The 13,067-nt window shown below is 39.0% G+C and overlaps 1 protein-coding gene across 1 annotated transcript in view; it reads right to left on the bottom strand.

Moving 5' to 3' along the window:
• Nucleotides 1-13,067, bottom strand: part of LOC311524719 (uncharacterized protein) — a 195,666-nt gene that overhangs the window by 10,906 nt on the left and 171,693 nt on the right. The gene's annotated exons all lie outside the window — the stretch shown is intronic.

Here is a 13,067-nt window from a genome sequence, read left to right as displayed (position 1 = left end):
CCCCTGCAACAAACAAACAGACAATTCTTTGGGCCTGTTTCTGATTTCACTGAGATTGGTTTTACACCAGTGCAATTCACTTGACTTCATGATGGTTATTTCCAGATTATATTGGTGTGAGATCAGAATCAGAGCTTTTGGGTTCATCTATAATAGGCATATGTTTCCTCTACAGATTTCTCTTTATTTCCCTAGGTTTCATTTAATCACATGAAAAAATCAAAGTACATATAACTTATTGTTTTAGCATTTGATGCAAGAGAACATAAGGTGCAAAGAATATTGCCAAGGTTCTGTGATGGCCTCTCAAAGAGCTTGGTAATAATGTCAAGGCCAGAGGGGCTAAACTTACGGACTTCATTCCTAGCATCCGGCAAACATGGGGTATTCTGACCCTTTCTCAAGAAATTACCTCTTGACACTAATGTTCTCGCCAACTGATTGGCTGATCCCTAACTTCCCTTTTCTGTGAGAGATCATTGAGATGGTAGTGGGAGGCCAACTTCAAGAGCATGTAACATCCTCCACTTTTATGAACACGAATAAGGTTTCAGATCTGAATGCTGCAGTGATGGGCACTGATAATCTCCGCATGGAAATGGAGAAAAATCAGATGTCCTTGCTAATACTGTTGTATCTTGCACTGGCCTTCAATGCTGTTCTCCATGTGGTGCTCTTGACATGGCAAAGGGAGGAAGGAATGGTAGTTCTGCTAATTTCCATCAAGAAGTTCCCAGAAGCTGGTAATAGGTAACTAGTTTTCCTTCCCAAGGACTTTCAGGTCTTGACTACACTGCTCACAGTTCAGACTACAGGAGTATGAGTAGTCTATGCTGTAACTTCCCCGTGTGGTTGCTGTGGGTGCAAACAAAAAGATTCCTACTTTGCTTTACTGTAATCCTCTTCAAACAGGACTACATGAATGTGAACCAGGAACCTTTCAGTTCTTGCCCACAGCACCCACATGGGAAGGTTACAGCGTAGCACTTTGGTGCACACTGGTACTCATACCCCTGTAATTTGAAGTCTGGGGCAGTGTAGACGTGCCCTCAGTTTTGCAGTACCACAGTGCTGGCACCCCTCTTGTTCAAAACATATCTGTGATATGGGAATTGGTATATGCTACAGTGTCATCAATATCCTGATGATACCAAGCTCTACTGAAACCAGACACTACAGCTTCCTTGTGTCTGGCAGAGATAAGGCATAGATGCAAGCCAGTTGGCCCAGGCTCTTTCTAGATAACGTGAAGCTGATGGTGACTGGCAAGGGAAAGCATTTGGAGAGACTTACAAAATCGGTGACTACTTTTGAAGCTGAGGCTGACTACCATTGTCAAGCGGGCCACAGCCTAAGGTTCTAGTTACACTCATCTCTTCTCATGGAGTCCTGCCCAGCAAAGTGTCCCCAAATGCCTTTTTTCACCATCTGCAGCTGGCCAAGGAATTAAGCCTTTTGCCTTCACCACATTCATCTATATCTGTATTGTCTCTCAATGTGCTTTACCTGAGAGCACTGATGACGGCCTCTTAGAAGCTTCAGCTAGTGCAACATATGGCTGCCTGTTTTGTGAGCAGGGTACATTCAACAAGAGCAAATTACATCTGTGCTCCACACTTTGCACTAGCTCCCGGAAATATGTCTTAGTATGTCTACGCCCAAGCCTGGCCCCATTCAGGTAAAGTGCGTAAGATCACCCTCCTTGTCCTGGTCTTGATAAATGATAGGAAGAATCAAGTCAGTGTGGTCTATAGGTCAGTTCTTAAAAGTATCCACTGAAGACACTGGCAACATTTATGTGGATTGTACAGTCTTAAATTACCGCAAAGGGAGTGATACTTCCCTCCAAAAATGAAATTTATGATTCTGCAATTTATTAAATCCTTCTTCTCACATATGCAAATAAATAAAATCTCCATTACGCCCTCTTGAGAAGCACCAATGGTAGCCAACTGAAGCAAGAGAAACGCTCAGGTTTCATGCAGGAACAAACAGTATTCATACTAAGAGTGTTAAGAAAGAGGAAGAAAATACTTTAGAAAAAAATCGGATCGTGCTTGTGTTCCAGAGAGAGAACTAATGAGTTCCCTAGTCATTTCTGGGGCATTTTTCATGACTACAGTCAGTGCTTAATTTGTGCCAGAGCTTGCCAGGACTGAGCCCCGGCACCTCTCGGTTTGGCAATTTGTAGCCCCAGCACCTCTGAGGTTGTCATGTGAGTTCGGAGAGTAAAAAAATTGCTTGAGCCCCAGCATCTCTTTCATTCCAAATTAAGCACTGACTATATAGTGCCATTCATGAAAGAATGATCCAATTTTGCATGAACAGCAAGGATCTTACGGCTTTCTGATTTATTGAGAATGTTGAGAACCCCTTGTGTTTTGTGCCTTGGGATCACAAACCTGTGCAAGGAACATCTTATCACTAATGCATTTAGTGTAAACACCACCCTGAAAGAACCACAGACTATTATTTGTACATTTGTATTATTTTTGAATGTTTTAGGAAAATATGTGAATATGCTGCAGCTCCTGCAGCTCCAATTGAAAAGACATGACAATACATTCACACTTGAGGGGAAAGGCAGTGTGGCTTGGTGTAAGGGACAGCTATGTAGTGTTGCAGTTATTGGCCTATGGTTCTTTTATGATGAACTGAAGACCTGAACTTGCTGGAAGTTGAATGCCCTAAAGTTCTATTGCACCTCTCAGCAAAGGACCTTAATGGGTTTGTTGGGACCCAAGTTTTCATATGTGACGTGGCCTTTTAAGACGAAAGGAATTTCTTCTATTATTTGCTTGACATGTTCCTATGTCAACACTCATCCCCAAATCTCTGTGGTCTAATCAGGGATATTGTAAAACTCTCAACTGGAACATGTCTGTAAATCAAAAGTGTGAGGAATACATCTTATGACACAGAGACGGTTGTTGCTTTATACACTGCAAGTTCACTTTTGTATGCTAAAAAAAATTAAAATGTCAATATTTACACATAACCTTCAAGGCTCTTACTTATAGCTTTTTAGTATTCAGGGCAGACAACGTTTTCTTTAGTCCATTACTAACAGCTTGGAAATTTAGTTAGAGGACGCAACCCAAATGTTCCTCCAAATGTTGTTTCCAAATGGTCATCTTGAAAAATGCTCTTTTAAAGGATGAAACCTTTATGTGAAGATATAAGAGCCCATATAAACTGCAGGGAACTCGTCTGAAGATTAAAACGACTAATGATAAAGATATTACTGTTAGTCATAGCTTAATTTGTTGATAACTAAATCACTAGAGGCTTTTTACAAGCTTCTTGAAACCTAACTATTGTACACTGCACATTCAACCCCTGTTTATACACTGACACAAACAAATAAAAGCGATCATAATGGTTGAAATGTCGTTAGAAACACAATTGAGAACATCTGTATTGTAAGCAGAAATAAATTAGAAATACTGAAGTGTTTTGTAGCGGTGAAACTGAGAAATAAAAAAAATAACCTACAGCACCTGGATTAAGCAGTTATAAATAATGCATAAAGGAAAAATCTCATTACCCCCTGTGTAAACTCCCCCCCTCAATGAAATATATTTTATGAATGTTGCATCACAGTAATAAATGCAGCATTTGTTTCCCGCATAAACGTTCCCTTTCTTGACAATTGGATTCAGAAATAATGGCCAGTAACTGTGCTGTCTGCAGGATTAGGTTCCTTCACCAAAGAGCTTTGAAGTGGCCTTCAGTGTTTGGACTAGAAAGTAGAGCTGTGTGAATAACGGGTTTTTTGGTTCACAGTTCCAAAAAAACGTGAAAAAAAAAGTGTTTCGGGTTAAACAGAAAACTATTTGTTTGGAAATTTGCAGCAAATCAAAAAGTCAAAAAAAGTTGTTTTGTTTCAACTGAGCATTTTTTAAAGTTTTTAATTTTTTAAAATAAAACTGAAGAAAATTTTAAAACAAGTAGACACCTTGAACCGAAAAATCAAAACATTTCATTTTTGAAATTGTTGAAACGAAACATTTTGACTTTTTTGGATTTTTTTTTTACACAAACAATTCAGTGATACCAACACAAATTCATGAAATATTTTGGTGTCGCCGAACCTGCATTTTATGCTGAAAAAAAGTTGTGGACAAAAAATATTGCCCAACTCTACCTATTTACATATATTTATCAGGACTAATCTTCTTGTCTACAGTGATTTTACAAGAATTGTACTATAGTTTCAACAAAACAACACAACAAAAATAAATAGCAAGGGAATACAAATCTAATAGCACCACTGGAAAGTGTTTAGAATTCAAGCCTTAAATATTATAATTGCCTGATATCATGGAAGATTTTATGAGATTATAGTAGATAAGGAAAATATGAGAATATGGAAAGCATAAAGACAGGTCTCATAGCACAATGGTCTGCATTGTGAAATATGCAATTCCTAGTTTCATTAGAAAGAGCAAGTGCCATAAAAACAGGTGGGAAGCCTCACTTTAAAGTTCCCAATTTGTTTACAATTTTAAAATCTCTGAGTAAAAACCCTGGGTCTAAGTCGTCTCTTTTTACAGAGTAGCTCAGTTAAAGTACTCAGTGGAGCAACTCTGGATTTATGCGGTGTAAATGACTGTAGAATCTGTTCCATTGATTTGAATGGAGTTACTCCTGATTTCTTAGTGTGAGATGAGAATCAGGCTCCTCGTGATGTAGCCTGGCTGAAGCGCTTTAGCAATTCCTTTAGCAATCCCCACGAATTCACTGGCACACAATCATTACTCTCTCCATAGAGCAGCATGGCAAAACCTGCACTGGTGTGGGTGTGGGAGGTTAAAAAGGAAGTCAGAATCTAGACTCAAATTATAACCTAGCATAGGGGTCGGCAACCTTTCAGAAGTGGTGTGCCGAGTCTTCATTTATTCACTCTAATTTAAGGTTTTGCGTGCCAGTTATACATTTTAATGTTTTTAGAAGGTCTCTTTCTAGAAGTCTATAATATATAACTAAACTATTGTTGTATGTAAAGTAAATAAGGTTTTTAAAATGTTTAAGAAGCTTCATTTAAAATTAAATTAAAATGTAGAGCCGCCCGGACCGGTGGCCAGGACCAGTGTGAGTGCCACTGAAAACCTTTGCACGCATGCGATAGGTTGCCTACCCCAGACCTAGCAGGTTACAAATGAAAAGGATAGAACTTCCCACCAACTGATAGATATAAAATGTCACAAACATAAAAACATTATAAAGTCAGGTTTGAATTTGGAGTGCTTTTCCTTCCGTGATTAATGATTGGCCTCAAATAGGATGGAAAAAGAAAGCAAAGTTCCCCTTGCACTAGCTTAAAAATGCCACAACTAAGAAAAAAATATTGTAACATCAGTTTAAAAAACAAAACAAAAAAAACCCTCTACTAAAATGTAAAGGTCAGGAAAGATTTGGGTGTTTTTAAATGCTGTCTTGAAGAAATTTTTATAAAGGTTAAGATGTCATGTAGTTTCAGAGTTACGGGCATTGGAGGGGGGTCCATGAGTGCCAGCTACACCTCAGGCCACTCAGTGACTGTGAGACACAATGACAGTGGACAGCAGGAGGCTGGCAGATCAAGACTCTCACTGTGCCACTGGGGAAAACCATGTATTGCTCCCCAAACAATACAAGAGCTGTGTGAATATTTCAACCACCAAGTTCTAGGCAGTGTGAGTTCGTATAAAATACAAAAATAGTCCTGAAAAAACAACACAAGGGTCTAATTTAAATTCCCCAAATCAAGGAAATGTAGAAGACAGGCTCCTTCCCTGTCCTTAGCTCAATCTGCTGTGCCTTGCTATTGCAGTGCCTATGGCTTGTACAGTCACTCAGAGCCAAAGTCATCCCTGGTGTAAGCCTACTGAAGTCAATGGAATTACACCTGGGAAGAATTTGACCCCATCTGTTTTGAGATCCTTATAATAAAGGGCTGGGCGAGGGTAGAGAGGCAGCCTTAAGTCTGTGTCTTCTTTCTTCTATAGTCAATGGGGGTGGTGTGTGGGCAGGGTAATTTCCTTTCCCCAGTTCTGACAATGATGCCCTAACTCTCGCGGTCCTTCACTAACTCCCCATCCCTTTCTGTTCAAACTCACTGCTCTCACTTTTAAGGTTTTGCACAGGCCTGGCCTTGTCTACATCTTATTTCTCCTCTCCGGTTGCTCCCCACGTTTCACTCTAGTTCCTACTCTCTCATCAGGCATTACAGAGCCCTATGGGCTTGATCCAAAGCCCAGTGAAGTCTTTGGGACTTTATCTCCCCTTCCCACTCTAACCTTTGAGCCTTTTCGCACATTGCTCTGCTTCTCCTGGAATGACACCCATCTTCCTCTGCATCCAGTGTCTTCACCCTCCTCTTTCAAATCTTTCCTCAGAACCCACTTCATTTATTTGCTTCATTTACTTTGCTTTCCACTGATGATCTCCACTTCTGGGATCTCCAGGTTAGAAACATAAGTGGGCAAGTTGTGGTGGATATTTTTGGCAAACAATTTGGTGAAATAAATGCCTAAGTGTGGTTCAAAAGGTCAGTGAACCCATAGTTTGTTTTGCTCCCAAGTGTTCATATAGGCGGAATTCTGGTGGTGTGAATATTCATAAAATAGGAATAATACAAACAATCCAAAAATAGTCCCAGGGAAAATGAATTTGTTTTATGGTTAAATGAATTTGATTTCTGGATGAAAGAACAGCTGACTGATGGTGCCCAATCAAATGTTACACAGAGGCCAGACAAATAATGGAAAACAAAACAAAACAAAACGCTTACAAAACTACTGTTAATTATGAATAGCTTGACTGCTCTAGTGCTAGGATTAATTCACAGTACAATGTGACTCATATAATCTTTAACTCTTCTCCTTTTTCCTACCTCTCCCTTTGTCGGTTTACCCCATTTCCTATATTCACCTGTTGTACACTGCAAGCTTTCCATGGGAGATACGATGGGCCAGATCCCCAGCCTGCCGTCTGGCAGCTTTGCATTGTTCAGTCAGCGTAAAGCAGCCAATTTAATGGGGCAGCTGAGAATTTAAATGGGTGGCATAAATCTGGTGTAGCTGACTCAGTGTCACCAGCTCCCAGTACCTACCGCTGGTGCAGGGACACACTGGGACATAGGAGGCACAGCTGCAGCACCTTGAATTACAGCAATCACCAGCCAGCAGAATGTCCTTCAGAGGCTGCTCTAAATTATGCTGGGGATCCCAGCCAACCCCAGGATTGGAAGGGCAGAAAGGTGTCTTAGAAGTAGCTGCCCCTGACTTCCCACTCAAGGCTTGCTTGGAGCAGGGCTCAGTTGGACTCTCTTCTATAGAGTATCACTGTCTATAGAGTATCATACGAAGTGCTAGTGTTGTATAAATATTCACTAAAATAATGCACAACATTACCACCAAATCTTCTGAGGGTGTCAAGTTAAAGTTTCCTTAGTTTTTGTAATTGTCTAGGTTCCTCAAACGCTCTAAACGTTTTTTTCTGCAGGTCTAATCAATAGAATGATTTCTCTGACTACCTGAAATGGCTCTGCTGCAGGTAGTAAAATAAGAAGTTAGCCCAATTTTTGCAACAGCACAGATGCAAATAGCTATAACTATTTTTTATAGAAAATAAAAGTATCTTTATCACTCTTGGAGAAAACAGAAACCTTGCCCAGCTGAAATGATCTCTCATTTAGCAAACAAAACAGTTTTCCTTTGTAAGATGTATAATGTATGTAGCTGGGTGATAAAAACCTCATACTGGAGATAGGGAACTTTGCTATGGAAAGTACGCACATGCGAGCCACCTCATGACCTCTCCTCACTCCATTATCCTCAGTCTCAGAGCACTCACTGCACAAGCAGAGCTTAGAGGGCCTAGCGTAATTTTATTTTTTCTCCATCTCTCCAGTAAGAAAAGGTATTCTATATAGTATTTGAATACCATGCTTGTTTCTCTCTCTCTCTCTCACACACACACATACACCCACTCCCTCAAACAAACCCCTATCTTGTACTCTAGAAGTCTAGTTATAGTGTTAAAATGATGCTGAAACACAATATGGAGGCAGATTTTTCTGTCTAAAACTGGCTGGATTTTCCCCTAACAGCTGCACTCTAGATTTTAATTAAATAATACCAGTTGTGCCTTATTTAACTAAGCCAGCACATCTTCCTTATGTCCTGGTATTGTATTAATTTCATTCTGTGATTTTTTTCAACCTACCGGTTTACATCAAGATCGGTACCTTTCTGTTGCTAAAAACTATGCCCACACAATACTAAAGTTTGCAGAGTCAGGGGTATATTTTTAGTCAGGCTAACCTTGCCCCCCTGTTGGCAGGTGCAAATTGTGCCAACAAAATATGTGCCTGCAAAATGAACTGTGGGCGCAAGTCTGAGTACCTGACCCTCTAGCTATCTCACTTGCACATGCACAGAGGTACAAATATGCAGAGGCAAACTGAAGGGCACCTTTCTAAAAGTGAACCCCTGGAAATCACAAAGGGCAAAAAATGCCAAAGCTAAGATTGTAGCACCACTTTTAGCTCTTATAAATTGTATATCTTGTATGTTTTAATGATACACATTTTATACAAACATCAGCAGTAATGAGTTAAACAATGCAATTAACCAGAAAAATAGAAATAGGAAACACTGCTTTTGTGCTACACAGCTGAGTTAACTAATATTGCCTTTGGAACGCTATCTTTATTATTTCCTGATTTTTTCCCAACAACTACATCACTTATTTGCATTTAATTTCCTTGTTTTTTTAAAAAAGACACGATTCCTGATGGTTAATTTTTTTTAGCATTTTAGTCGTCCCAAATAATCTTTGAAATTCAGAACTTTGTTGCTGCTATTATTTGACTGGGAATGTTTTTTTTGGGAGATCAGAGGAACAGGGCAGGGTACATTCATGTACACTGTGACAGCTGCATCTTTGCAATGGAACAACAGAAAGCTTGGAATTTGCAAAATATCCTAGAAAGCAGCAATACTAGTGAGATCCTAACGTTATGTGAAGTAATTACCTTTGATCAAAGGTCCAATCCAAATTAAAGGTAATGGAAGATGGACCAAGCCCTTTCTCTGCACCTACAATTGTCCCCAATAATATGATATATAAAAAAAGATTTTTGTTGAAAAAAAGATTTTGCCTGCTTGGTTGTTACCTTGGAACTTTAGGTCCTGGTTGTCCTGAAAGTTGCTGGTGATTGGAGAACAAATGAAGCATGACAAGACTGTGACAGCTGAGCATTTGAGAAGGGAAGGGATTTTTATTTGGACTTTGTGGTTATTGCTTTTGTTGACACTTACTTCATTCTAATACTTAATTGGAGAAAGGATGTCTTTGTTAAAGACACTGTGCTGTGCATCCTTCCATTTACGAGTGAGAAAGAATAATACACATCCTGTGAGACCCACACAAAGTCTTCCAGGGAAACCAAGGAAGACCGAACTTGACAGCTTCACTTCTCTCCCTGTGTTTTTCCAATGCAACCCAGGAGCAGAGCATACCTGCACATACAACTTTGAAAAAAGTATCTGTCATACTCAGCACTTTTGTGCACAGGTTGTAAGCCAAATGGCTAACACTTATTTGACATGTTGTTATGTTATATGCAAATGTATTTTAAAATAAATCTGTGAAAAACTTAAAGCACAGTCTGCAGGGATTTCTGTCTAAATCCCGCAGAGACTACCCCATTTTGTTCTTTAGCGAAAACAGAATTCTACAGATACCAGAGCAGAGCAGGACAAGGAGAACAGTAAGGGAGAAAGTAGATCAGGTTAATTTCACTTAAAGGAATAGGGCCAGGTCTTGAGGACAGAAAGAAAGAGCAAGAAAAAGAAGCAGGAAAGCAAATGAGCCCATACGGAAAGCAAAGAAAAACATAAAGTAGAGCCAGAATCATTTAAAAAAATACAGTTTGATCCTGCACTATTTACTCTGCCAAAACTCTATTGATTTCAATGGGAATTGTATGGGAGTTGAGGATGCAAGATTGTGCCCCTTGTGAAGTAGGGATCCAAGACGAAATTTCTTTCCTTACTTCTCTTGATGAAATTAATATATGGCTGTGTTACTCGACCATCTCCTATTATGAATTTTAGAGCAATGTCTTCCCTGTATCAACAGAAAAAGACAGAAAGAAATGAAAAAGCCCAATGAAAGAAGCAGACAAACAACATTGCTGAGCTAAGGGAGAAGAAGCTTATCGCAGTGGGACTCTGACTCCTCATTCATGCTAAATAGGACGATGACTAGTTTTCAAGCAGCCGGGCTGCTGACACAATATCCTTTGGAAACCACTCTCTGTTATTGGTGAATCTCTTGTATCACATTTGTGTGGGTACCATTGCCCATTACTAATCAGCATAACGTCAAATGGGATCAACATTAACGGTGGCAAACATGATGCACAAAACAAACTTGACGTTGGCGATGCATCTGTAAAACTGCGTGAATCAACAGAGCCAGAGCAGATGTGCATTTGTGCAATTCATGCTGTGAACATTTGAGTGCTCTGTTCATGGAATCTGGTCCTCAGAGCTGATAGATCAGATATTTCATGGACCACATTCCATGAACAGAGCACTCAAACGTTCACAGTATGAATAGCACAAATGCACATCTGCTCTGGCTCTCTTGTTGCTCTGTCATATAGGACCTGTTTGTGATCTCACGTATCAATACCGGTGGAATTCTATCCATTGTATCTGAATGGAGCTATTTGTCATCTACACTGATGTAACTCAGAGAAAACTCAAGTCCAGAGACTCCCATTTGTGCAAATTTAATTTCTGTTTCCTTTAATAGGACTTACTTTTTCACACTGAAGAGTGAATACTTAAGATGAAAAATATCCCTGGATCCAAATACTTCTTGAACTTTGAAAAACTTTGTATTCAGATCCTAATTTTATGTTTTGGGACCATCATCAATGATTATGCACCATAATTTCCCACTCCTTTAAGAGTAGTGTGAGCTGGGGTAGTTTGGTTCAGGGAGCTAATGCTCTGCTTTCATCTTTGGAAATGTAGGTTCAGATCCTCAGGAAATGTGAAAAACAACATCAAATTCCCTCACACAAAAATACAGTGCAAACTACACATTTACATTTAAAATACTCATGCATGTGTTCAATATTATGTTTTCACATCACTTTTTTACTTTAAAAAAATCCTCCTTGACAACAAAAGGGAAATAAATACACAGTTGATAATCCCACAGGTAAGAACTCTACAGGTAGGAATGCTTGACCATATCTAGGCCTACAAACTTATAAATATGCTTGGGTATGCATCATGTTCTTTAGTAAATTCAAACTCTCAGTAAATAAGATTCTTGTTCTTTTCCTTTAGTCTGATGGAGGTATCACAAATAGCCAATAAACTATAGTATCAGACAGAGACACTTGTTGCTTGTTTAGACATATGACCTGACAAAAAGTAGGGGAAATTAAAAACAAAAAAACAAAACTCATAACAAAAACCCAAAGAGAACGAAAGAAATATGCCAAGAGAAAATGTGGCACACATCCTTTATACATGTTTAATTTCTGTTGTTTTGGTTGGAAAACAGCTGCAGGTGTCCTCTAATTATATCACCATTTTCACAAATATCAACTGTCATATTTAATTTGTTACATTTACCGTACAGCCTCCTCGAACAGAACACTTCTTTCATTACACATTTAGTGCCAGAGTTTCTAACATTCAAGCTAACTTTCAAGCTAGTCAATTGATGCATTATTTACAAGTTAAATGTTATTAAAAACAGATTCTTAATTTACTAATGATTCAGTAGACCCCAGGCAATATTCCAATTTGTTTTTCTTGAAAATGGAATAACACTTAGAACAAGGGGGAAAATAATGTCAAAGATAGTTTGGCCTACTCATCTGTGCTGTAGTTTCTGCTGGATTTTTTTTTTTTACCTCCTAATTCCCCCTCCTGTTTTTTTATATTGTATTTTGAACACATCAGCTAACCAGTTGCAGAATGATTGAGAGGAAAGGTCTATGAAAAATGAAAAACCGCACAAACACTATTGTGAGTTTTGTTTTTGAAAAGCACCAAGCAGCCTGGAATGATTCAATACACATGTTCACCGTACAATACAGCACATTTTGATTTACAGCACCATTCTAGCATTACAGCAGGTTAAGAAGGTTAGAAGTCAAGGGAAATTAAATGTTATTAGCATTCTACTGTTGTTGTGCTGTGAGTCCATACCTTTTCAAATGCACTTTTAAACTCATATTTGTTTCTAAAGCTTTTATCTCATCAGAAACTTTCAGGAGCGCTTGTGTATAGTTAGCCTTTTCTATTTTTGTGCGACTTTTCCTCTCATATATATGCTTGTTCAGATGCTTCATTAAAGACTAATTCCCTTTCTATTCCCTCTCCTTCACCCTCAGACTGCAATCACTTACAATATGGTGGTTGCCATTAAAATCAGAAGTACCATTTGAAGGTAATTATTGTTAGGACACTTAATATACCTGTAATTCCATGGTAATGCTAATGAGTTTCAAACACTAAATGTCAACATTTTAATGATGACCATTGTGGCTTCAAGATAATTGTGTCAATGTGTTTGTTTTAATTTGGGGGAAAAGTGAAATCCAAGCAGGAATTCATGATCATATGCATTTTCTGCCATAGCATGGTTTTTAAATTATAGGTGTACCTGACTCACAAATTTTGGGTCTGGCACTGAACATGAATTTTGGGTGGGTTAATGTATGGATTCAATGTGCTGGGTTTAGCCTGTCACAGAGATAGGCCTATGTTACAAAGTTCAGAACCAGATATGGACAAAAATATGGATCCAAACTTTGTGTTTGTCTGTGCGTGCACTGGGGAGGTGGATGGAGGTACAGAAGGTCAGATGTGAAGTTCTGGTTTAGGCCCATGGCTGTTGATGGGTCATTTCAAAGAGGTGGCCAATATCAGGATTTAAATTCCTGTGGGCCTCAGATATTCAGGGTGAGCTTCCCTAGACAGCTAAATGTTTCAGGCGCCCCTTTTGTGGCTGTACCACATAAGGGATAAAAGTCTACTACTGCT

The sequence above is a fragment of the Lepidochelys olivacea genome (genome assembly GCF_965140295.1).
Source record: "Lepidochelys olivacea isolate rLepOli2 genome assembly, chromosome: 8".
NCBI classification, from domain to species: Eukaryota; Metazoa; Chordata; order Testudines; family Cheloniidae; genus Lepidochelys; species Lepidochelys olivacea.
This window is presented reverse-complemented; position numbering and strand designations above follow the sequence as displayed.